We start from the raw sequence: 12500 nt of genomic DNA on the forward strand, positions 1-12500 counted from the left end.
TTCCAGTACGCTCTGGCTCCAGGTTTATCTACGTAAGGGAGCTCCTACGATAGCCCACCCTCCAAAAAAAATAAAAAAAAAAAGCATCCAAACGCTTGGATCTCACGCTTGACCACCCATTTTCTCTTTTTTTTTCTCTTCCTCACTGCGACTCGTAACATTACGTCAGACGCACCTCAGTAATTTCCGCTCAAGTACACCAGCCTCGAGCCTCGCTGGGTCGTACACTTGGACACCTCGCAAAACAAGCGTTGTGTGCCATCGGCCCAAACTGACCTCGAATTCTTGGTGTGTATGTGTTTGTATATTTGTGTGTGTGTGTGTGTGTGTGTGTGTGTGTGTGTGTTGGGAGAGAGAGAGAGAGAGAGAGAGAGAGAGAGAGAGAGAGAGAGAGAGAGAGAGAGAGAGAGAGAGAGAGAGAGAGTCCTATCTTTTTATTGTATTTGGGAGCGGGTATTCGAGTGAGTGAACGCAACGTTTATTTCAACGTTCGGCTGGAGAAACGTTTTCTCTGTGTATTTTTTTTTTCCCCCCCCGCGCAGTTCCGATCATGGTGAGTGACCAGCTTACGGTGTCTGGGACTCTTTACATGTGTAAGTGGGTTTTGTGTGTGAGAGAGAGAGAGAGAGAGAGAGAGAGAGAGAGAGAGAGAGAGAGAGAGAGAGAGAGAGAGAGAGAGAGAGGATGGAATTTTAAGTTTGTCTTTTGTTTACCTTTATTTTGCACTGTTTGTTGGCGGGGAAGATTTCGAGTTGGTGGGGAAGATTTTGAGTTAGTGGGGACGATTCTGAGTTAGTGGGGAAGATTTTGAATTGGTTGGGGAAGATTCTAAGTTGGAGGGGAAAGATTTTGAGTAGGTGGGGGAAGATTCTGAGTTGGAGGGGAAAGATTCTGATTTGGTGGGGGAAGATTCTGAGTTGGAGGAGAAAGATTTTGAGTGGTTGGGGAAGATTCTGAGTTGGTGGGGGAAGATTCTGAGTTGGTGTGGAAGATTTTGGGACGGAGAAGAATTTTGAGTTGGTGGGGGAAGATTTTGAGTTGGAGAGGAAAGATTCTGAGTTGGTGGGGGAAGATTCTGAGTTCGTGGGGAAGATTTTCTCTTTACTGCCGAAGACCAGAGGGTTGGAAGTCTGAGTTACAGGAGGTTTTTTGTGTGGAGGAGGTGAAGGGATGGCGATATTTTTCTCCTGGGAACCAAAATAGTACCACATCTACACCGGTAAAGTCAGACGATGGTCGAGCTGAAGCTTTGCTTATGGAGGCAGACCCGAGGTGAGACCTAGTGTGAACTGCCTAACGAAGGGACCGAACCAGGGCTGGTCCCTTCATACTAGTAAGCTCTGGCTTCACCCGGGTAAGATCTGGTCTCGTACTAATAAGCTCTGGTACCACACTAGTAAGCTCTGGTTTCGCCCTAGTATGCTCTGGTCTCATACTAGAAAACTCTAGTCTCACACTAAGAAACTCTTGTTTCGCCCTAGTCTTCTCTGGTCTCATACTAGAAAACTCTAGTCTCACACTAGGAAGCTCTGGCTTCATTCTAGTAAGCTCTGGTTTCACCCTAGTAACCACTGGTCTCATACTAGAAAACTCTGGTCTCGCATTACTAAGCTCTGGTTTCATACTAGTAATCTCTGGTCCTTCACTACTAAGCTTTGGTCTCACTCTAGTAAGCTCTGGTCTCTCTTTAGTAAGCTTTAGTTCCACACTAGTAAGCTCTGGTCCCTCACTAGTAAGCTTTAGTCCAACACTAGTAAGCTCTGGTCCCTCACTCTAGTCCCGCACTAGTAAGCTCTAGTCCCACGCTAGTACAATCTAGTCTTGTAAGGTCATCTGCGCGAAGATAGGATCTCCAGTAACACATTAGAAAATATAACAAACAAAGAAATGATAAAAATTCAATTCGTCTGAAAAATACTTTTGATTCATCATGGACAAAAGATCCACACACTCACATACAAAAAGGAAAATGCGTATCTTTGCTTCATGAATATCATTTTGTTTTTGTTGCTAAGACCGTGCAATATTTACGCTAATTTGGGGGATTAATTAGTATTGTGTGGGTAGATGTTTCCTGCGTTCACAACAGTGTATTAAAAAGACATTTTCAATGGTGAAACATAGAGTAATACTCGTAATCATTTCTGATTTTTTTTCTTTTTGCATGATATGTGGCTGTGATTTCTACATGCATAAAAATCTTGCGTTTTTTTGGAAATCGAATCTTGGATTTTTAGAAAGTCTGTTGTAATTGGGAAATCAATGCATCTGTCAGACACTCAAACTATATTTATGTTCCCCAGTGGCAATCTTCGTCACCTTTCAATCATTTGAAAATTAAAAAGCTGAAGTAAAAAAAAATTATAATTTCAGAACCCAAGTTTTTTTTTTTTTTTAATCAGCTGAAATGGCTTGATGCTTCGTATGACAGCTTCGCTTTATGGTATTTCATATTCACTTTGATCTTCACTATTCTATAAAATATCTTCAAAAGATGGGACACGAATATCAAACTATGTGTTCCTATTCTTCGTTTTTTCAAGAGCTTGGAGGATATTTGTTTCGATCTTCGGCCCATCATCACGACCTGAGCAGACATTCTCGCGATCTTCTTTTCATTCAAGAGGATAAAATATATTCTTTCAGTCCTCGGTTCCTTGAAGACCTTGAAAGATATCCTTTCTTACCTTCTGTTTCTCAAGACCTGGAAAGATATTTTTTCAGTCTTCCCTTTTTTCCCAAGCCCTGAAAGCTATTCCCTTAACCTCTTTTCTTCAATACTTTGAAAGATATTATTGCAATATTTCATTCCTCAAGACTTTTTGAAATGTATTATCTCTTTCTCTGGCCTCTCACATCATCGAAAAATATCATCTAATACCTCCATATTTATTTCAATTGTAAACGATATTTAGACTGTAAAAGAAAACATATTTTTCATACTCAGCTTTACACAGCAACCACCACTGAAAATACAGAAAACGAAACAAGTATAAGAAGAACTTCGGTAATTTATGAGATGCGTACCATCTGGTCTCCTCGCCTACACGTTCATGCAGCCAGGATACCTCCCAGACCGTTTTCCATTTTCCCTGGAGTTTCATATTTGGATATCATAGACTGCAGAGCTGAGAGAAAACGGAATTAAGGCCACTTTTAGGTTCAAACTCAAACAAAAATTGGAATGCTAACACTGAAGGCAAGTGCAGTAGGGGACTTCAAGCCGCATTGTATCAGGTGACGATGGGAGAGCTAGAATGACATCAATCGAGTTGTTGAATAGCAACATGAGTAATGTGGAGAGGAGATATGGTTGAATTTCAGAAGTGGTGGGAGCCACTCTGATACAGGGCAATCCACGAAGAGGCTAGTGTGGTCAGCTGGAGCTTAAGCTGGTAAAAAGCTTAAGTTTAAAGGGATGCGTTTGATTCGTTCGCTTATGTTGGAATCTAGGGCATTAGAGGATTCAGTTCCGCTCAGAAAAGTCATTGTGCACGTCGGAATTTTAGTCTGATATGGAGACCCTTTCACCCCCACTAAGGCCAGGTCGAAAGCAAGGCCGCCGTGTCGAAGGGGTCGTACCGTCGTGCTCATTGGTCGTACCGAAGTGCTCAAGGGGTCGTACTGACGTGCCCAGTGGTAGTCGTACCTCCGTGCTCAGTGGTCGTTACGTCGTGCTTAAAGGTCGTACCGCCATGCTCAAGAGGTCGTCACGTTGTGCTCGAAGGTCGTGCCACCGTGCTCAGGGGTCGTACCCCCCACTGATCGCTCTACTCAATCCTGAACACTATCCCAATGGAGAGACCACCCACTGGAAACTATAACCCCCAGACATATACGAGCAACTCGCCCGTCTACCCTCTGCACACCAAGCCATTCCAGCAACACCGCAAACACTGATTCACCGTATCCCAAGACCCTCCCAGGCCACGGATGTATCTGCCACGGTGAAGAAATGAAACACCTGCAGTTCGATTGCCCGACACTTCCTCCTTCCACACACACACACACACACACACACACACACACACACACACACACACACACACACATACACAACATTAAATTTTATGATCGACGGTTTAGCCCAGTGGACGTGGCTGGCTTTCTGTTTGCTGCAACAGCTCTGTAGATGGTAGACGGGACTCCTAGAACATTTATATATATATATATATATATATATATATATATATATATATATATATATATATATATATATATATATATATATATATATGAAGGTAAAATCGCACTTCAGCAGGAATTCATACAATTTTATTTAACATGTAATTTTTTATACATGTGGTACGACATGTTTCGTGGAGACAGTCCACCTCATCAGGTGCCAGTACTTCACACTTGATTCCCGCCGTTCAACACCAATCTTTATAGGCCAACCACTGTCCGCTTTGTCTGGCCGTAACCGTTGTAAGGGAGAGTGGTTAAGGGGGTTCACTTGGTGGGTGTTCACCCAAGTAGCTGGGTGTGTCTTGAATAACTTTTTCGTTTTTGTGTTCGTGATTTGTCAATTCTCTCATATGAAATGATTTTGGTTAATGCAAGGATGGTCTTTAGAATTGCCTGGGGACAAATCAAAGTTCTTCGTATTAGCAATGAAGACAAATTCAGTGACGTTGCGTGTGGCATAATCAGCAGTGGGGTATAAAATAACGGGATTTACAAGATCTATGGGATGATCATTTTCATGACAATATTTAGCGATCTCATTGTTGTAGTCATCCCTACGTACTGCATGACGGTGCCAATAACACCTCTCCGTTACAGTTTATCCAGTCTGGCCAATATAGATATATTTACATGCCTTGCATTTGACGGCGTAAACACTCCCAGTTGTTGCATGATTTGGTCCACTATTCATTAAGGTCTTACTGATGGTGTTATTGTACTGGAAAGCAACATTACAGGCACTGATTTTTGAGAACATGTCATAGATTAGCTAAGTTGAGAGAAGAGGGCAAGACCAAACATTTCGCCTTATCCTTATTTTGTCACGTTTTTATTACAAGAAGAATAAAATGGAGCTATAATATAAACCTTATTTGACGTGTCCTGAGTCTGCAGGCACAAAGGCCCTACACAACAGATTCAACCAACTGGGTCTTTAGTTACTGTTCGTCCTCTGTAGTGACAACGTATTCATTAAAAGCTTTCAGAGTGAGGCTTTTGTTCACGTAGAACAACAGCGAAGTTTTAAGTGGCATACAATGCAATTCAGGCGGGGAAATAATTCATATCTAGCGGCCAGTTAGTCTAACTCGTTCACGAAAAAAAGATTTACTGCCATGGCTGATGTTGAAGATGAATGAGGCAAGAGACAGGCTGAAACACCTGGGATGTATGTTTTTATTATTCATTTTTTTTGGGGTGGTGGGGTGACGTCAGGATGGATATGGTGATGTAGTCCTGTTGCTTTGTAGCGGGTTTCCAGGGAGAGAGAGAGAGAGAGAGAGAGAGAGAGAGAGAGAGAGAGAGAGAGAGAGAGAGAGAGAGAGAGAGAGAGAGAGAGAGAGAGAGAGAGAGAGAGATTAAATCGAGAGAAATGTAGTGTCATGTACCGTGTGGACAACTGATGTGTGGATCTAGTTATGTACTTTCAGCTAGTATGTGTAGACACAGTCATCTGTCTGAGAGACTGAACATTATACATATTTAAATGTCGTATAAGTAATCTTCTTAAATGCTTAATAATAATCCACTTAAATGTCGTAAAAAAATCATCCCCCTCAGTGTACACACAGTGCTGAATTGAGTATGAATAGGATATAACCCTATTAATCATAAAACCTCTGTAAAGTATATGTTGGTATAAGTGTAATACCTTAATCGTATCCTGTAGAAAGGCGGTACTGATACGGCAAAGCCTTTAAAGAGGACGAGGTCAAAAGGCTTTGAATGTAAACCTCGATTAATGTGACATTAAATCAGGTTTTAAAACATTTACGTGACAAGTGTCGTTATAAAGTGGCTCTCACACAGCTGTTGAATACTTCCCATATATATATATGAAATGGTTTGGTCACATGGAGAGAATGAGTGAGGAAAGATTGACAAAGAGGATATATGTGTTAGAGGTGGAGGGAACGAGGAGAAGTGGGAGACCAAATTGGAGGTGGAAAGATGGAGTGAAAAACATTTTGAGTGATCGGGGCCTGAACATGCAGGAGGGTGAAAAGGCAATGACAACCCCCCCCCCCCCCCTTCCCCCCGCATGTGCGCGAGGCAGCGCTAGGAAAAGACAACAAAGGCCACATTCGTTTACACTCAGTCTCTAGCTGTCATATATAATGCACCGAAACCACACCTCCCTTTCCTAATCCAGGCCCCACAAAACTTTCCATGCTTTACCCAGGGACGCTTCACATTCCCTGGTTCAATCCATTGACCACGGCGACCCCGGTATACCACATCGTTCCAATTCACTCTATTCCTTGCAAGCCTTTCACCCTCCTGCATGTTCAGGCCCCGGTCACTCAAAATCTTTTTCACTCCATCTTTCACCTCCAATTTGGTCTCCCACTTCTTCTCGTTCCCTCCACCTCTGACACATATATCCTCTTCATCAATCTTTCCTCACTCATTCTCTCCATGTGAGCAAACCATTTCAAAACACCCTCTTCTGCTCTCTCAACCACACTCTTTTTATTACCACACGTCTCTCTTACCCTTTCATTACTTACTTGATCAAACCACCTCACACCACATATTGTCCTCAAACATCTCATTTCCAGCACATCCACCGTCCTCCCACATTCCAGCACATCCACCCTCCTCCGCACAACTCTATCTATAGCCCATGCCTCGCAACCATATAACATTGTTGGAAAAACTATTCCTTCAAACATACCTATTTTTGCATTCAGAGATATCGTTCTCGACTTCCACCCATTTTTTCAACGCTCCCAAAACTTTCGCCCCCTCCTCCACCCTATGATTCACTTCCGCTTCCATGGTTCCATCCGCTGCCAAATCCACTCCCAGATATCTAAAACACTTCACTTCCTCCAGTTTTTCTCCATTCAAACTTACCATCCAATTGACTTGTCCCTCAACCCTACTGTACCTAATAACCTTGCTCTTATTCACATTTACTCCCAGCTTTCTTTCATACACTTTACCAAACTCAGTCACCAGCGTCTGCACTTTTTCACCCGAATCAACCACCAGCGATGTATCATCAGCGAACAACAACTGACTTACTTCCCAAGCTCTCTCATCCACAGCAGACTGCATACTTGCCCGTCTTTCCAAATCTCTGCATTCACTTCCCTAACAACCCCATCCATAAACAAATTAAACAACCATGGAGACATCACGCACCTCTGCCGCAAACCAACATTCACTGAGAATCAATCACTTTCCTCTCTTCCTACACGTACACATGCCTTACATCCTCGATAATAACTTTTCACTGCTTCTAACAACCTACCTCCCTCACCATATATTCTTAATACCTTCCACAGAACATCTCTATCAACTTTATCATATGTCTTCTTCAGATCCATAAATGCTACATAACATCCATTTGCATTTCTAATTATTTCTCACATTTTTCAAAACAAACACCTGATCCACACATCCTCTACCACTTCTGAAACCTCACTGCTCTTCCGCAATCTGATGCTGTGTACATGCCTTCACCCTCTCAATCAATACCCTCCCATATAATTTCCCAGGAATGCTCAACAAACTTATACTTCTGTAATTTGAGCACTCGCCTTTATCCCCTTTGCCTTTGTACAATGGCACTATGCAAGCATTCCGCCAATCCTCAGGCACCCTCACCATGAGTCATACATACATTGAATAACCTTACTAATCAGTCAACAATACAGTCACCCCCTTTTTTCATAAATTCCACTGCAATACCATCCAAACCCGCTGCCTTGCCGGCTTTCATCTTCCGCAAAGCTTTTACTACCTCTTCTCTGTTTACCAAATCATCCCCCCTAACCCTCTCACTTTGCACACCATCTCGACCAAAACACCCTATATCTGCCACTATATCATCAAACACATTCAACAAACTTTTAAAATGCTCACTCCATCTCCTTCTCACATCACCACTACTTGTTATCACCTTCCCATTAGCCCCCTTCACTGATGTTCCCATTTGTTCCCTTGTCTTACGCTCTTTATTTACCTCCTTCCAAAACATCTTTTTATTCTCCCTATAATTTAATGATACTCTCTCACCCCAACTCTCATTTGCCCTTTTTTTTCACTTCTTGCACCCTTCTCTTGGCCTCCTGCCTCTTTCTTTTATATCTCTCCTGTATGGAGAAAAGCTTCAAAATATCTTCCACTTTTTTCTAGTATGGTCCAGGTTACGAATTTGGGTCAATCACCGAATATATAACCCTAAGTAAGACAGAATTCATTTCCCTAAAGAGACATCGTATCTCATACCATCCACTCGAGTGTCCGCAGGAGTTGCATCTTTCGTCATCGTTCTCTGACTCTCATATCCACATTTCCCCAGCTCGGTGACCATTATTCATACCGGACGCATCAAGGTTTGGACCACGGTTCTCCAGGACCCTGTGTCCTCTCTCTCTCTCTCTCTCTCTCTCTCTCTCTCTCTCTCTCTCTCTCTCTCTCTCTCTCTCTCTCTCTCTCTCTCTCTCTCTCTCTCTCTCTCTCTCTCTCTCTTGCTAGGGAGGGGGTTCAGGTCTGTGGTCACGTAGGTGCAATTTTCTCTCTGGAATAGAATATTTCTTACGTAGGTTGCGGTTCTCCGTGCACAGTGTAGCCTCGAACAGGCTTGAACACTGGGTTGTGTGATGATAGGTTATCTGTTTGGTCTGCGCTGCGAGCCAGGAATTGTAATGTGTCATTCTGGGCGAGGGGACTATGCGTATCGTGCTGGTTACCCATTGTCAAAGGAGCTGTACAGTAGGGAATATCTCGCACAGTTTTCGTAAGACTCTGAAGTATCTATAGTGGTAGCGTCGCCCTATTCTCCCAACTTTGATCATCTAAGACGTGTTCTAAAAATCAGTGCTTGTCATGTTGCTTTCCCGTACAACAACACCATCAGTAAGACCTTAATGAATAGTAGGCAAAATCATGCCACTATTGGCAGTGTTTACACCGTCAAATGCAAGGCATGTAAAGATATCAATGTAGGCTAGACAGGTATAACTGTAACGGAGAGGTGTTATTGGCACCGTCATGCAACACTCAGGGATGATCACAAAAATGCGATCGCTCAACATTGTCATGAAAATGATCACCCGATAGATCTTAAGATCTCGTTATTCTATACCTCTCTGCTGATTATGCCACACGTAACGTCATTGAATCTGTCTTAATTGTCAATACGAAGAACTTTAATTTGTCCCCAAGCAATTTTAAAGCCCATCCTAGCATTAACCAAAACATAGAAAGATTTGTTCAAGACACACCCAGCTACCCAGGTCAACCCCCCGCCACGTAACCCCCCTAAATCACTCTCCCTTACAACGGTTACGGCCAAAGTGGACAGTGCTTGGCTTAGAAATATTGGTGTGATGTTGGGATATAAATAACTTTGTTAAGTACTGGCACCTGATGAGGTGGATTGTCTCCACGAAACTTGTTGTGCCACATGTATAGAAAAATTACATGTTAAATATAATTGTATGAACATCTAGTGAAATGCGATTTCACCTTCATAGTATCATCACGGACAAGTGTGACCATATATATATATATATATATATATATATATATATATATATATATATATATATATATATATATCGTAAACAAAAGAAAATGTGATTTAAGTTATTCATAGGGGTGCTATAGAGTTGATTTATTTCGGGCACAACACGAATCCATGTTGTGAATACTGGTTCTGTGTAGCAGAATAAACATTTTAAGTCACAAACATCACAAAGAGACTCATAAAATTATATGCTACCGTATACATATGGTGTAAAGGAAGGGTATGTTTATATACATCCATTCCTAAGAATTTCACATGGGCTGAAAATGTATACCAGAGGTTTTTTTTTGTCACAGCCTATCCCTAACGTGTGCTAGCATGCCGGATGCATCAAGCAAGGCTATCCTCTTGCTCAGGTCTTCCGCCTCAGAGGTAAACTGGTCGCTCATCGATCGGTTCTGATATTTATAACAGGGGAAGGTTACAAGTTGGTCACTGAATATTTCTCTTTTACTTTTTACAGTGATTTACGAACGTGTGTACTTCGTAGGCTACAGGAAAATTGAAATAGAAGTTTAGTTATATATATATATATATATATATATATATATATATATATATATATATATATATATATATATATATATATATATATATATATATATATATATATATAATGTATATATATATATTTTGGAAGGAGGCAAATACAGTGCATATGACAAGAGAACAAGTGGGAACATCGGTGCAGGGGGCTAATGGGAAGGTGATAACAAGTAGTGGTGATGTGAGAAGGAGATGGAGTGAGTATTTTGAAGGTTTGTTGAATGTGTTAGATGATAGAGTGGCAGATATAGGATGTTTTGGTCGAGGTGGTGTGCAAAGTGAGAGGGTTAGGGAGAATGACTTGGTAAGCAGAGAAGAGGTAGTGAAAGCCTTGTGGAAGATGAAAGCCGGCAAGGCGGCGGGTTTGGATGGCATTGCAGTGGAATTTATTAAAACAAGGGGTGACTGTGTTGTTGACTGGTAGGTGAGGATATTCAGTGTATGTATGGCTCATGGTGAGGTGCCTAAGGATTGACGGAATGCATGCATAGTGCCATTGTACAAAGGCAAAAGGGATAAAGGTGAGTGCTCAAATTACAGAGGTCTAAGTTTGTTGAGTATTCCTTGGAAATTATATGGAAGTGTATTGATTGAGATGGTGAAGGCATGTACAGCGCATCTGACTGGGGAAGAGCAGTGTGGTTCAGAAAGTGGTAGAGGATGTGTGGATCAGGTGTTTGCTTTGAAGAATGTACTTGAGAAATACTTAGAAAAACATATGATAGAGTTCATAGAGATGCTCTGTGGAAGGTATTAAGAGTATATGGTGTGGGAAGCAAATTGCTAGAAGCAGTGAAAAGTTTTTGTCGAGGATGTAAGGCATGTGTACGAGTAGGAAGAGAAGAAAGTGATTGGTTCTTAGTTAATGTTGGTTTGTGGCAGGGGTGCGTGATGTCCCCATAGTTGCCTTAATTTGCTTATGGATGGGGTTGTTAGAGAGGTAAATGCAAGAGTTTTGTAGAGAGGGGCAAGTTTGCAGTCTGTTGTGGATGAGAGGGCTTGGAAAGTGAGTCAGTTGTTGTTTGCTGATGATACGGCACTGGTGGCTGATTCGGGTGAGAAACTGCAGAAGCTGGTGACTGAGTTTGGCAAAGTGTGTGAAAGAAGAAAGCTGAGAGTAAATGTACAGTAGGGCAGCAGTGGGGTTGAGGGACAAGTCAATTGAGGGGTAAGTTTGAATGGAGAAAGGCTGGAGGAAGTGAAGTGCTTTAGATATCTGGGAGTGGACTTGGCAGCGGATGGAAGCGGAAGTGTCACAGGGTGGGGGATGGTGCGAAAGTTCTAGGAGCGTTGAATACTGTGTGGAGGGCGAGAACATTATCTCGGAAAGCAAAAATGGGTATGTTTGAAGGAATAGTGGTTCCAAGAATGTTATATGGTTGCGAGGCGTATGCTATAGATAGGGATGTGCGGAGGAGGGTGGATGTGCTGGAAATGAGATGTTTAAGGACAATACGTGGTGTGAGGTGATTTTATCGAGTAAGTAATGAAAGGGTAAGAGAGATGTAGTGTAACAAAATGAGTGTGGTTGAGAGAGCAGAAGTGGGTGTATTGAAATGGTTTGGTTACATGGAGAGAATGAGTGAGGAAAGATTGGCAAAGAGGTTTACATATATATATGTTAGAGGAGGAGACAACGAGAAGTGGGAGACCAGAGTGGAGGTGGAAGGATGGAGTGAAAAAGATTTTGAGTGATCGGGGCCTGAACATGAAGAAGAGTGAAAGGCGTGCAAGGAATGTGGAAGGATGGAGTGAAAAAAATTTTGAGCGATCGGGGCCTGAACATGCAGAAGAGTGAAAGGCGTGCAAGGAATAGAGTGAAATGGAATGATGTGGTAAACCGGGGTCGACGTGCTATCAGTGGATTGAGGTAAACCATGGAAAGTTTTGTGAGGCCTGGATGTGGAAAGGGAGCTGTGGTTTCGGTGCAGTATACATAACAGCTAGAGACTGAGTGTGAACTAATGTGGTCTTTTCCTAGCGCTACCTGGGGCGCTTGTGAGTGAGGGGGGGGGGGGGGTTATTTCCTGTCTGGCCGGGAGGCGACGAGAATGAATAAAGGCAGCAAGTATGAATTATGTATATGTGTATGTTTGTATATGTCTGTGTATGTATATATATGTATACATTGAAATGTATAGGTATATATATGTTCGTGTGTGGACTTGTGTATGTTGGTGGGTTGGGTCATTCTTTCTTCTGTTTCCTTGCGCTACCTCGCTAA

At 42.2% G+C, this 12500-nt stretch overlaps 1 protein-coding gene across 5 annotated transcripts in view; it reads left to right on the plus strand.

Moving 5' to 3' along the window:
• Positions 1 to 12500, plus strand: part of LOC139757444 (uncharacterized) — a 979032-nt gene that overhangs the window by 699238 nt on the left and 267294 nt on the right. The gene's annotated exons all lie outside the window — the stretch shown is intronic.

The sequence above is a fragment of the Panulirus ornatus genome, chromosome 26, assembly GCF_036320965.1.
Source record: "Panulirus ornatus isolate Po-2019 chromosome 26, ASM3632096v1, whole genome shotgun sequence".
NCBI classification, from domain to species: domain Eukaryota; kingdom Metazoa; phylum Arthropoda; class Malacostraca; order Decapoda; family Palinuridae; genus Panulirus; species Panulirus ornatus.